Below are 15,406 nucleotides of genomic sequence, written 5' to 3' on the forward strand. Positions count from 1 at the left end.
TGTGCATAGAACATTATCTCATAGTATGTTATGTTTACATTTTAGAAACTGTCATCATTTTGCACTACTGAGTACTGGTCGGCGCTGCACTGTCTATTGTCCTGTTCATTGTCAGTAATTTGCTGTACTGTCCTGTACTTTTTGCACATGTTTGCACGTGCACTTTATATAGGTATATATAGGTAGTTTATATAGGTATTTTATTTCGTTGTGTTGTCTCATGTGGTCCTATGTTGGTCCTTTGTTGTTTTTATGTAGCACCATGGTCCTGGAGGAACGTTGTCTCGTTTTGCTGTGTACTGTACTAACTGTATATGGTTGAAACGACAATAAAAACCACTTGACTTGACTTGACTTAAAAAGTAATGAAAATTGAAAAGATAAAGTAATGACAATAAAGAAACAATTTGAACAGTAATCTTAGTAATCTGCCTCCATTTTAGGTTTTTCTTGCATTTGTGTTCAATGACTTCATTAACTCCAACTGCAATACACTGCAGGTTTTGTGATCTCAAAATGACAGCCACCTTGAGTGGGTTATCTGTTCAATATACAATAAAACAGCCTTTTCTAGAACATTGATATGATTGGAGTCTACAGTGCATCTTATGTGAGTGTACATCATTTTAAACATATATGTTTAAGTATACATTTCTTTAGGGACAAATCTATTTCTCAGTGGAAAAGGGCACCATTAAGATTCTTAAAAGACTTATTGAATTCCCATAAATGTTTCTGTATAGAAATCCAATTAGAATCAATTACATTTTAAAAAATCCTTTAGAACAAAATAAAAAATAAATCCCTTTGAACTAATACAACAGGATATGAATTCCAATTAGACTCCTATGTGTGATCCTAAAAGAAAAAATCTTCTAGGAATGGTTCCAAATTATGATAAAAATTCCAATTGGAATCCTGTAAAATTTTCTTATTGGAATCCTTTAGGATTTTTTGACCCCTTTTGTCCCCACCACTTTTTAATCAAATTGACACCCCTGTTGCTGGTTACCTAAATTACTGACATTAAGTGATCGTTTATCTTAGAACATAACCATCGCTAGAGGTTAACTAATATGTATGCAGTTAATACTGTATGTACATATTTTTGCTAGTATTTATCGAACACTACATGTTAACTCATTATCACACAGTTATAATGGTAGGAATTCCTATTGGGATTTTTGGGGAGTTGTACATGCTTCTGACATACTGTAATTATTCAGTTCAAATGGGGAAGACCCATGCTTTCACCTGATATTCAAAGTAAGGAAACACGTACCCCCTCAGATATTTGAGCCAACAGGATTTTAAATGGATTATTTGAACTTCCAAAAACATGTGATAGTTAAATTAAATGACTATTGCATGTACAAAATAATGTGTATGTGGCAGAAATCTATATTCACATTCTAAATAAATTTTATTTGTCAGTCCAATCGAGTCACATGTTCCGCTAAATGCGACGTCCCCTGGCTGCCTGGAAAAAGGAAAGTCGAGCTCATATGGGAAAGCACGATATTAAGCTAATTAATTAAATCAACTTATGCGCAGTTAACATTTCCTAACTTTTTTTCATAGTCTAATTTAGATTGTCAATATTTTTGTTTAATCGGTCGCTGTTAATTTCTTTTGGTGCTGAAAATCATTTGACTGGTTTTGCAGCATTTGACTGCATTTTCATCATGTTTAAATAAATCAGCTGTTCTTCTCTTTTCCAGTCATTATAAAAACTGTTAGTTCCCTTTCGATTCCGGTCACTCACATTGCATCAATAATTCGGATGCAACAGAATTGAGCCAATTCCATTCACGTCCGCTCAGCCAATGACATTGAGCATGCGGTGCTCAGCTCTCTATATAAGCAGGCGGCATAGCGCCATCAGTCAGAATTTATCTCCTTCAATTCTGGATCTGGTTCACCGTTGAATCGCACTTACCTGCAGTGGATGACGCTTCCCTTCCTGAAGACGGCCGCTCCCCGGCTGTGCTCCTGTGATCTAAAAGAGTATATCTATATATATAAAAAGTACATTTCCACACTTGCGCTGACTGGACCGTCTTTTTGAAGATACCGTCGCGTAAGTGCAGATGTGGGAAACCTGTTCCCACATCTGACAGCCACAAGAGCTGTGTGTTCTGTCTGGGCCATGCCCACTCAGAAGCAGTTCTGGTTGAGGCTGAATGCCCGCTCTCCGAGACAATGTGCCTCAAAACGCTCTGATCTCAGATAGCGCTGTTTAAGCGCAAGACCCGACCGCCCCTCGAGGGCCTGTGGAGCGACGATGCTCAAAGCGAGGACATGGAGCAAATGTATTGTGAGGCTGTAATGCCGGCTCAGGTCCCGCATGCGCACAGACCCACACACTCATCTTCCCCCATCCTGTACACTAAAAGTCTTCACCCACCAGACAATACTTCTGCTCTTGTGCAGCTCGGCAGTGGTGAATATGAAGAAGAAGAGGAGAATGATGATGCCATGTCTCTCACGGCTTTGGACACTGTCACCTCGTCCGCGTCAATGGAGGACGCTGCTTCTCCCCCCTAAAAGGCGCAGACCGTTCTTTGACAGTGGATGCAGAGCTTGTCCGCATTCTTACTAAGGCTGTAGACGAGCTGGAGCTCGAATGGTCACCTCCGCTAGAGCAAACTCGTTCTCGGCTGGACAAGTTGTTTTTGCCGGGCCACCAAACTAAGACCGCCCTGCATAGACCTGGCCCATTCTTCCCTGAGGTCCACACTGAACTCTCCAAATCGTGGATTTCACCATACTTGGCGATGCTGCACCTCTCCAATACGGCAGCCTTCACGTCCATCGACCAAATGGGAAATGGCTCACTTCCCCCAGTTGAAAAGACAATAGCAGCCCCATTTTGTCCAGAAACGGCAGCACTCAACTCCCCAGGCCACTCCGGGTCCATCTTAGCCAGCTGTTCTCCCAAAGAAGCCTTGGCCAAAGCGCCGTTATCTACAGCCACCTCGCCAAGAGCCCCGCCCATCGAGAAAACCTTCTGATCAGCCTCAGTGTTCCTGACGGATTTAGCAGCATGAAGAGCAGTCCACACTGTTCACCGTGGGGAAGCCCCACCCCCAAGCGAACTTGCACAGAATCCCTGTTCTCTCCTCCTTCTGTTCCTGTTCGAGAGATTGTTCAAGATTGCTTGTCTGTGCCAGTAAAGTTTATAAAAATTGTGCGGAAAAAAGTACACAAACACTCACAAAAAGATCTATGTTCCTCTTCACGCACCCACACACAGCCCACAAACCGTCAGCCCTGCCCCTGTGCCGGGCACCTTGTTAAGCTCTTCAGTGATCTCGCTATCCCCGCAGTCTGAGCGAATAAAGGCATGGAAATCTCACGTGCACTGTCAAAGCGCCCGTTCAAAATGTTGACACAAATACTTTCAGAAACTCCTCGGATTATGGCAGTTGTAGTAGCAGTCACTCCCCTTGGTCTGTTACACATGAGACCTCTGCAATGCTTCTCAACGGGCATGGTGCTACAGGCACCATCCTATTGTAGTCACCAACCACTGTCTACCTGTGATAGCACCATGGACAGCTCTGGGGTTTAATGGCATTTGGTCACCTTAGGTCAGATTTCCATATGCAAAGTAGTCACTACAGATGCGTCCAACACGGGCTGGGGTGCATTATGCAACTGTCGCACGGCATTCAGGGAATGGACTAATATGAAACGGACAGGCACACCAACCGCTCGACATGTTGCAGTTTTTTTTATCACTAAGAGCATTTGAGTCAGAAGTAACAGGCATCATATTCTAATTCACACCGACTGATTCATCACCAGGGCAGTGTGTGATCTCCAGCAATGATAATCTAATGGCAGCTCTTCAAATGGAGTGTCATGCGTCTCCTGTCGTTACAGCAACCCATGTGCCCAGAGCCCTGAATTTTGGAATGGACATGCTCTCTCAACAGGGAGTGATCCCTGGGGAGAGGAAACTCCACACCCTGATGTTCACGGAGATCTGGAACAGGTTTGGGAGGGTGATGATAGATCTTTTCGCCTCCCAGGAGACCTCTCATTGTCCTTTGTGGTATTCCATGACAGGATAAGCCCCGTTGGGGGTGGATGCTCTAGCTCACAACTGGTCAGCATGTAAAAAGTATGCATTTTCCCAGCTGTGCCTCATTCCTCCATTCCTTTCCAAAATCAGGGAGGAAATGGAAACAGTTCTACTGATCATGCCGAGGTGGCCGAATCAACTGTGGTTTCCAGAAATAGTGTAACTCTTATATGTGCAACCGCGGGAAATCCCACTAAGACGGGCCTTCTTTCTCAGGCTCGCAGCTCGATTTGGCACCCGCGGCCGGAGTTATGTAATCTACAGGAGTGGGATGAGTGGGATGTGTAGAATGATAAAAACCTCTCACAAGCAATAAAGAATTCAGTTTTGCACGCTAAAGCCCCATCTACAAGACGGCACTATGCCTGCAAATGGAATGTGTTTGTTAAATGGTGCAAAACGTGGCGTGACGATCCCGTTAATTGCCCTATTTCTGTCATTTTGGAATTTTACAGGATCGCTTAGACACAGGTCTTACTCCATCAATGCTAAAAGTATATACAGCTGCTATATCTGCAAATCATGCAGCTGTAGGGAGCATGCCAGTAGGTAGAAATTGCTTCGTGGTGAGCATTCTAAGAGGCACGAGGCGAATGAATCCTACCCACCCAGCTACAATCCCTACATGGGACCTGGCCTTGGTGCTGGACGCACTACAGCCTCCTTTGAACCAATCAAGACCATCAATCTACATTCTCTTTCCTTGAAAAGAACTCCCTTACTCATCCTGGCATCTGTTAAGAGGGTGAGTGATCTGCAGGCATTCTCAATGCACAGCTCCTGTCTGGAATTCAGTCCAAGCAAATCTAGAGCCACACTGAGACCAAAAAAAGGTTATGTTCCCAAATTGCTCTCTACGCTCTTAAGTCGCAGGTAGTCACTTTACAAGCCTTTTACCCTTCTCTTTTCAAGTCGGAAGAGCAACGCTTCCTTCATGCGTTCTGTCCAGTCAGAGCGCAACACACCTATGTGTCCCGCACAAGCAAGTTCAGACGAATGGACCAGCTTTTTGTCTGTTCTCAAAGCAGAGACTCTCACATTGTATTGTTGACGCTATAACACTGGCATACATATCTCAGGGAACCCAATGCCCTATTGGCATTAAGGCCCACTCAACGAGAGGTATGGCCACCTCTTGGCCGTGGGAAAATGGTGTTTGCATTCAAGAAATCTGCCTGACGGCAGGTTGGGCTTCGCCCATCACCTTTGCATTATTTTACAACCTTGATGTTCATTCGGTAGCTTCACAGATATTGTCTGTGTAGCAGCTTAATTAATTGTGTTCTCTTAGATCCGCTGCAAGAACTCGATGAATTCACTTTGCTCCCAGACCACACGCACCTGTGCTCTCCTTGGTCCGCTTAGCGTTTTTTATTCAACAATGCAATACTCTACCCTTCATTTTAAGAGCTGTCATACTTTGTTAATACTGCCTATTTACACTACATGCAATATCTCTTATGTCTAGGCTGTGCTTTAGACATTCGAATGTAAAGCGGTGCCACACTTGGGCCATACCACTTGAATATGTATTTACTGTGTTTTCCACACATATACGTTAATATACTTGTGTTTTGTCCAACCTTAGACACTCATTCTCTGGTTAAAAGATAGATATGCACTGGGTTTCCCTTAGTGGAACTCTAAGCGTGCACCTAGCTGTGCTCTGCTAGGTCCGCTTGGGGCCCTCTTATAGGCAAAGCATCCCACTACTGAGCCAGGCGAATGTGATTATTCCCAGAGATGAAAGGAACGAGACATCACGTAGCTAGCCACACTATTGGACTTCACATTTGGGCGGCTCAGCCGCTGCTTTTAGTCGGTAAATTCTGACTCATAGCTATGCCGCCCACATATATAGAGAGCTGAGCACGCGCTCAATGTCATTGGCTTAGCGGGCACGAATGCCATTGGCTCAATTCAGTTGCATCTGAATTGGCGCGATCAATAGGAGTTCAGAAATCAAAGACAATGATTTTTTTCCAAAGCGTTCCCTACATCTCAGGGAACCGAGGTTACATAACGGTGACGTTTTGTTGTTGTTATTGTTGTTGTTTTTTGTTGTTGTTGTTGTTGTTTTAAGTAATGAAACATTACATGGTTCCTCTGTAGCAGCAGATTTTGTATCCGTTGAGAAATGCGGCTGAATGGATCGAGGAAAACTGTAATGTGTCAAACAATGGTGGCAATTGCGATAACTGGCGTGATGAAGAGACAGTATACTGTGTTTTCTTGTCATGTTTCAGAAGATGAAAGACAAGCATATAATGATTTGCTTAGCGACATTTCCAGGTATTCGTCCAGTCACTTTTATTGTAAATGGTGCAGCAACTCTCTCGTCAATGGGTTCTTCTCTTTTATAAAATTGTACATACTCGTTCCCTTTCCTTGCATCATTTCTTCACGAATTTTTTGTGGAATATCAGTAAATTTGGATTATTTACTGTGAGCATTTTTGGGCAGAACCTTATTATTTTCTTTCTGATTCTCTCACGAACAAATATAAATACATTTAAATCTCTCTGCGGATTATAAAAACCTGGCATTTAAAACATATTTCATTTTAACGTGGTGAGACCTCTGTTCAGTTATTTATTTGTTTTAAATGCATTGACAGATGATTTATTTATTTTTCATATCCTACATATGAGCCATTCATTTATTATCGTTGTATTTTGAAACACTGATGTTCGACCTGGAATTTAGACTCTTAGACTATCATCTAAGAGTGAGTTAGGCTACTGTGGCAGGGCGGCGGGTGGGGCCGGGTCGTGACTATACACACCCGGTCCCTTATCAGGCTAATTAAGCCTCAGAGAGGGATAAAGGCCAATTGTGGATGGTGTTGCGGGAGAGAGAGATCGTTTAGGGATATGTCTGTCATGTGTGTGTGTTTGTCTTTTGTTTCAGTTTTATATTAAACTATTATTGATATTATCAAGCCTGTTCTCGCCTCCTCCTTGCCTATTGAACTACGTTACAGCTACCTTTTGTAAATTAATGTTTGGTTTGATTGTTGTTAAGTTGATATTTTATGTGTCGTTTTATTTCAAATTTTTTAATTAAGTTTAAATACTCTGTAGTTGAAATGACAGGTCAAACTAAAGAATTTTAGCCCTTGGAATACATTTATGAAATAGAGTGTAAGTGGTGTGTGCAGTAAGTTTGCACCCTGTTGGCTTTTGAATGCACTTGATACTAGATACAATTAGCTCCACCCAGACCAAACCCCCTCGTTAGCTGAACTTATATAAAGCACCTGTGTCATCATGGCTGCTTCGTGGCTTTGTCTCTGCCTTTTGGTTGCCACATGGGACTATCTTTGTGACTGTTAGTCTGCTGCCTGCCTGACCGTTATTTGCCTGGGCTTGGAAGGGATTCCAAGCTCCCCTGCCTGGAATGGTGTGATGAACTCTCTCTTAGCCTACTAAGTACATTTGAGTGAAGGTTGTCAGCTGCTGTTTTGCCTTAGTTTAGCTGTCTTTGGATTTTAATTGTTTTAGTACATCTTTGTTAGTGCCTCCCTGTTTGGTTTGCTTGTATATTAGGTTATCAACTGGTTTGTTTCTTTGGTTTTGTTAATTATTTTGCTTTTCGGTGGAGCTAGTAGCCAGCTTGCGGAGAGACTAGGCACATTAGTTTGGTTCCCTTCACGGATTGTAGTGATAACTGCACAGTGACACGATTTGTGGTGACACTTGTTTGCAGTGACTGGCGATTGCAGTGGGCACCTGCAGTGGGTAAGTTTGTGCATCCCTGGAACACCCCCTTAGTAGACTGTCTCTCCACAGCTGGCCCCTGCCCACTTTCCCCTCCTTTTCATGGAGTAATTTGAGCCATAACTGGGAGAATATTGGTTTTAAAAGAATTAACCTGATTGTTAAATATATATTGTAATAAAACCTTTTCTACATTTTCTATTGCAATTTGATTTAAACATCCTCATTTTCAATCATCCTCTTTACAGGTTCTCCCAGTTATAATTTATTTATCAATAAATTAATACTTCTTTTGTAACCACGTCTCTGTCTTGCTTCAGTTAACGAACCTGTGTAGCCTTTGTATAACTGGGGTGTTTGTTGAAATAAACATTTCTTGGGGTGAAAGTCCCCAGGTGGCGTAGTCGGTTAGTTAGACTCTGGTGGCGTTTCCTCCCCTAGCGGCACTCGCCTTGCTTCAAGAGGTAGGCTAAATTTGCACCTCATTAAATAACTTTACATTATTTCACACCTTTGTAAATAATACTATTACATCATATCTATTGTTTTTTTTTTAGTGTTCTATTATTTATTGTTTTGTTCTTAGTTAATACACCCGAACGCATATATCACACTGTAAAAAGATTTTTGTTGTTTTTACAAAAAAAAATTAAACTGGCAGCTGTTGTTGCCAGAATAATTATGTAAAAAATTCAGTACAAATGTAAACAACTTTACAGAACAACCTGTACATTTTACAGTTTAAAATGGTTGTAATTTACATGACCACGCTGGCACTGTTAAATAAATAAAACTGATGTGAATTGTATAGTAAGAACATTTCATAAACTTGATATTATCCTGTTGAAACTATACAAATCTGCTTTTTACTTCATAAGGTATTTAATTAATCACCATAGTAACTACAGAAGGGCACATGACCTTCATCAGTAATGGCTCTTCCAGGAGCAATGACCAATAAACATGTAGAGATATTGTCCAGTGTCACTCACACAAACACTAATCACCATCATGGTAACACATGTAAGACTGAATTAATGCAGTAAACATTAAACTACATCAAATATAACACAGAACACCCCCGTGTAAGTAACTGATATTAAAAATAAGATGAAACATAACTATTCCCATAAAATATAATGAAATGTAATGGGACACATAGGGAATTCTGGGAATGCCCGATTATGTTTTTTTTACTGTAATTTTAACAATTATTTACTGTAAAAAAGTACATGTACTCTCTTGTTAAACATAATGAAATAATTGCCAATAATTATACAGGAAAATCTTACTTTTTACATCTAAAAAATTACATTTTACAACAGTTTATTGTAAAAACTACTGTATTGTCTTAAAATATTTAAAAACATTTTACTGTATATTTTCCTGTTAATATTCATTAACCAATTAACATTTTATTTCTTGTAGCATTTTTACAGTATTTTACTGTTAAAATTACTGACATTTTTTACAGTGACGATGATTTTATGAGCAGCTATGCGTAATGTTTCTACCCACACGCTGTTTTAGGGATTCTAGTTTTTATTCGTTCTATTGCTTTTTACTTTGTTTATATTCAAATTTATGAATTTTACTTGTTATATAAAGACACAAACAAAAACAGGAATTGATAAAACATGCATCTAAGGGTGAAAAACACCAAAGCACCACAACAGTATTTTACAAACTGATCTCAGTTTTGTGCAAACAAAGGTTATAGTTATAAAGATAATACATTTTTTTAATGTCTGTTATCCTATTGAAGGGCTGTGCTTAGTGTCTAAGAAACATGTCTGACAGGTGTCTTGTGGAAATTACTCCAACCTAATTACACATTACGACTGATCATCGGCATAACATTCTTACTTGTCGATTTTGAAATTATACCGTTGTACACATCCCTAGCCTTTGTGTTGATGAAATGTAAGTAATTAATATGTTCATTATAAATCCTAATAACTCATGATGCACTGTTGTATGTGACAATTATAGTGAATTAAAACCACAAAGGTGAAACATGAATTAGAACTGTTGTGCCAGATGATGACCCAACAATGCCCTCTTAAAATGTAAGAAAAAATGCCCATGAAAAACATCTCCAGGGATCAAATGTTGCCCTTTAATGGAAAGGTTAATATATCACTCTGGTATGATCGGCCTCTTTTAAAAATGGATTAGCCAATAGATAAATACATACTCAAGAAAATGTAAAACTTCAACCTAGGGAACATATATAGTAGATACTGTATCACCTGCAGCTGTACTCCTATCCACAATTGACTTTGCATTGAGTTAGACTGCATACTTTAAATAGATATCTACCAAAAAAAAGTATATCCTGTAGAAGGAAAATAGATTTCAAGTACAACCCCAATTCCGAAAAAGTTGGGACAGTGTGAAAAATGTTAATAAAAATAAAAAGGAGTGATTTGTAAATTATATTCACCCTTCCCTATATTGAAAGCACTTCAACTAAACATTATATCATTTCTTACCTTGTGAATTTCAAACCGAAAACAAATTACATATTCAAATACTTAAATCTCATTGGTTATAATGAAAAGCTGTGGAATCTGCCTAATTTATTCAAATCTATCTTTTTAATGGCAATAAATTAGATCTACACATAAAAAATGACTTACCTTGTGTATTTTGATAAGGCAAAAGTAATAACTTTTACCTTGCTTCAGGATTTACAGTGGTTTCACCTTCCTCCAGTGGCAATATGTTTATCTCCTTTCTCTGTCTACCTTACGATCAAAATACTTTTCATATTTAACTGTGGTACATGACCGATCTGCCTTCAGACCATGACATACATTTACTAAAAGAAGCAGTCCATTTCCTGATGGTGGGCAGTAGCGTAACTTCCTGAAACACTTTGCATTGCGCTGCTTAAACCGACACAGTTAAAGCTGCTGTAAGCTGTTGTGACTGTGAAAATACTGAGTAATTTCACAGTGAATTTAAATACAGAAGTTATACAAAGTTTAACAACATTTTCCTGTAGCCTCTTTAAAACACCCAGTAAACTCAGACTAATCACAAATACTATAAGTGCACTGCATAGCCAGTCTACAATATACAATTTCATAATTATTTTGCACCCCATTGTGGACTTTTTTGTCCAGTTTTGTAGTCTAAAGTTATCATTCAATTATGTCATGAATCATCATGAGGACTCTTGTATTTCATTCTCCATTTCATTTTTATAAGCTAGCTGTCCTTCTCTTGAAACATCAAAAGTAGAATGTTAAATGTCAATTATTGTTTTCTAATATTTTATGTTAGTAAATATTGCAGTAGCCTGTGTGTAATATTTCCAACAAATATTTAAATGATAACTTATTTGTTTTAGAGTAGAGGCCTTAACTGACCCAGGACCCTGACATTTCTTAATTGTTTTAAGATTTTTGTAAAGCACTTTGAAGACTGGGACTACTAGAAAAGCATTATACACGTGCATGCACACATTTGCTGTAACAATGAGAGAGCAGTAGCTATTTAGTAGCTTCTTTGTCTCTGAAGTGCAACTATGTTCACTAAGTACATGTTGACAAAGTTACATACAGTATATCATATTACAACACTTCACAGAGCCTGGTTGTAAAAGGATATGATTCACTCATATGATTGTATCATTTGAATCATAGTATGATCTAACATATCTGTGCTTGTACTGTAAGATATACCGGTAAGACAAAATTTAAGGATCAGATTTTAAATGTAAAATACATTTCTCTTCTGTAACAGTAGACATTGTACAATAGAAAACTGTAAATAACGTATGTCATAATTTGTATTATACCATTATTATTTGACTAATTTACATGGTGACTTAGGACCCTAAAAACATTGTTTGCTTGCCAGTATTGATAAAAGTATGTATTCCTATGTGTTTGCACTGCTTATATCTAATGCATCTGCACTTAAATGAATTAACTCTGTGGTAAAATAAAGATGAAGCGCCATGCTGAAAAGTCCCTGGTTTTATTTATGCAATTATTCAACCCACAATTGACATGAAGAAGGAACTAAAAAAAAGCAGTCTCTGCAGTGTTCCAGGTACATTTGAGTCAGGTTAAAGCAAAATGAGGAAATGAAACATAAATTAATAGTGAAAAATAGAGTTGAGAGACAGTAAGTCAAGTCACAAAAAATAGACACGCTTTCCGCATCACTGTTCTGCTAGCATGTAGCCCTGCAACTATGTGCACAGCAATATGGACAACATATGACAAGAAATTCTTGCAATTGGCAGCTGAAGATTTAATTGTCCCCATAAGAGACTTCATAAGAGAAGCTCAAGTGAACGTGTGTGTGTATTTTTGTGGTATGAAACATCAGAGCTAGTTGTTTTGGGAGAGAGACACTTCAAAGGGACTGACCTTACATGGATGGGCACATTTGACTCAAAAACACCTCAACATAAGCAACACAAGATATTTGACACAGACACAAATGCTTACCAGCTAGGCAGCTACATATTCAACTTCACGTCTGCAGCTACAACTCTGGCAGTAAGAATTGCTGAATTTAATTATTATTTTATAACACTGTGTCTTTGCTAGTAACTTCTTCAAATTAATTCTTAAATACATCTATTTCTCTGGCTTTCACGTGTTCCAGAGAGTCACTATTATACAAAACTTCCTCACTTTTCACACTGTAACAGGACTGGTCATTGTAGGAATGAGGAAGCAGGCTTCATGTCACACTCTTTTATTAACTTAAAACAAACACACTATGAGGCTTGTAAATACTCTAATGCATGGTATAGCTGTGATGCCTGGGCTCCTCTTATCGCCCTTCCTGAATTACTGCAACAACCGCTATTAGACCTAATTGTCACCCAGGGATGAATCCTTACCAGGGGCGAAAATTTCATCAAAATGTTGGGGGGGACAATAAACATAACAATTCTCAAGAGCAATTTTTGAAGGGGACACCAAGGTTTTTTTTGTTGTTGCCCCGTTTGCATTTGTATCATTTTATTTCTTAAACAATTATTTTAAGAATATATAATTATATTATTTACAATACACATATTTTAATGATATTTTAGGGGGGGACAACCCTCAGATAGGGGGGGTCCTGACCCCCTCCCCCGACCCCCCCGCGATTTCCGCCTATGATCCTTACCACTTCCCCTCCCACTGGACAGATACTCAACCATGCCCTCACCACACACACACCAATGACCTTACTTTGCATGAACATTGTGTTAATATTAACTATAGGTTAAGCTAACATTTAGAAAGTTCATGTCTTACCACTGAACCATATAATTTTACAGGGACATCCAACTGTCCAACAGCAATAGCAACAATGAATGTAGAGATAAAAATGCTTTAACCACAGCATGGCAGGCTACTTCTGTGAAAAAATTTAGGTTAAAGCAGTTTAGCTTTACAACTGCAGTTCAGTGCAATATACATTACCATGTAAACAACAGTACACCATGCAACAGCACAGTAACTGCACCCTCATTTTGTGCAGCTGTTACACAAACCTGTTGTTTCACTGGATTGAACAACAGTTCTAGATTAACTTTGTATTTTTTAAATGTTCTAGTATTGCACTGAAATTAAGTTGTAAAGCTAAACTGCAATCAGTGCCCGTTCTCCCTATACAGTATGTAAACTACACAAGTTGTGTAGGGCCCCCAATCTGCCAGGGCCCCCCATGCATTCAAAGATGTCTGAAGTAGCCTGGATAATGATACATTATATAGAAGTAGACCTGGCTATGGTTTTGAAGCGAAAAAACCTGTCTGCCAGGAGCAGAAAAAAAGGAAAAAGACGCACCAGGAATGTGAAATGAAAGAGCATGACAGTATGTGCCATTTATAAGGAAATTTTTATCATTTTTAAGGCATGATTTTCAATAGACTTTTTGCAATAAAATCACTCAATACGTATAAGATATTACAGACATTATAGCATAATTTTCTGCAAAGCTGCTTTAAAACGTGTATTGTGAAAAGAGCTATACAAATAAAAATTACTTGAATACTATTTATCATATTTAAAATTCTTATTTAATTTTTAAATTGTCATTGCAAAGTTCATTGATATTACAATGACTCATCAAAAGTAATTTCTTAATTTGTATCAGGAGCACACAAAGCATGCAAAATCAAAATACAACATGTTTGTTTTGAATGTAATAAAGAAGCGTATACCTGTTCAATCATGCAAGCTCGGCTGAATTTCATGTCAATGCTTCAATAAATAATATATTTTAAATATTTTATATTCCAAAGTTTGCACATTTAGAGACATACTGATGGATTATCATACGTTTACTTCATATTTCTTGAGAAAAATATATATCTTTATAATATAAATTATGCCATTGCCATCAGAAAAGCATTCAAACTGTGAAACTCTATCTCAGGGTTCCCCAATTAGTTTTCGCCAAGGGTCAAGTTTTGTCAACAATACAAAGTCAAGGCCACAGCCATTGATGTAATGACAAAGTGTTTGTGCTGCTGCTATTATTATTGTTATTAATATTACTATTCTTGTTTTTATTATTAAAAGTGTCATGCATTAATATTCAGATTTTTTCTAAGTTCTTCTTCTTAGTATTAGTAGCCTGTTTTATTTAATCAATAATGAACAATCTGGATCTCCAGGTACTCCATGCCAGTCAACTGTTCCTGCTCATCTCCACACCAGATCTAATGGCACTTCCCTAATTGCTGATTCAGTTATTAGAGCGATTAGCATTAATATTGTTATTGTTCTTAAGGATAATATAAGAGTATTGCAATAATTTCAATAAAGAAAATACCATGAGCCAATGTTTTCTTATCAATTATTTTTAATATTAGGTTATGTATCATATTTTTTCTGTACAGTGTTATTCTTAATGTGCACTATTCCACGTTAATTTATATCACAGTGCCTTGTGATATATTCTCCTGGCATTAATCCTTATATTATAAGAGCAGTTGGCTTTGCGTGTCCGTTTGGAAAATACATGTACAAATACATCGCTCTTTACTCATTTTATACGCATAACAACACAGATTATATACTCCTCAGAAGACGTCAACACCGTGGAAAGAATATAATGAAACAGTTATACCAAATTAACATGCTTTAACAGCGTTCAATATTTTATTCTCTAGCATTGTCAGACAAGAGCAGGAGACTGGTATAAATGGTTGTAGAACATCAACAGCGCCGCCTACTGTATAGGGGTGAAATTCTTGTTTGTCTCGCAAAATCATCACGGTGCGTTATAATTTTTTCAGAAAGCTAGGCGGTGCTAGAGCGTTATTTTCGGTGAGCTGACAATCAAAATTGTATTTCATTATTTAATTGTTCTTTTGACTTCTTGCCATTTTAATTCGTTTCATTCTGTCTCTCAGTCTGTATTCATATAGGCTACTCGTGTTCACAGTTTTTTTAAATCTATTTTATGTTTTAATTATTATTATTATTATTATTATTTTAGATTATACAAATATAAAAAGATTATAGTTTCTAAAAAGTCAAAATAAAATAGAAAAACTTTGTCAACTTAAACTGATAATTACTTAGCACTGTGTTAGGCTATTTCAAATGAAGTATCAAATCTGTCCTCA

At 38.1% G+C, this 15,406-nt stretch overlaps 1 protein-coding gene across 3 annotated transcripts in view; it reads right to left on the reverse strand.

Moving 5' to 3' along the window:
• Positions 1–10,610, reverse strand: part of pik3ap1 (phosphoinositide-3-kinase adaptor protein 1) — a 36,201-nt gene extending 25,591 nt beyond the window's left edge. For 2 of the 3 annotated variants that reach the window (XM_052150462.1, XM_052150460.1), the window contains exon 1: positions 10,452–10,610. The gene's annotated coding sequence lies outside the window, so the exon portion shown is untranslated. The remainder of the gene's footprint in view (positions 1–10,451) is intronic. The other variant, XM_052150461.1, reaches the window with a different exon arrangement.
• Positions 10,611–15,406: the final 4,796 nt, after the last annotated feature.

Source organism: Xyrauchen texanus, chromosome 20, assembly GCF_025860055.1.
Source record: "Xyrauchen texanus isolate HMW12.3.18 chromosome 20, RBS_HiC_50CHRs, whole genome shotgun sequence".
Classification (NCBI taxonomy): Eukaryota; Metazoa; Chordata; class Actinopteri; order Cypriniformes; family Catostomidae; genus Xyrauchen; species Xyrauchen texanus.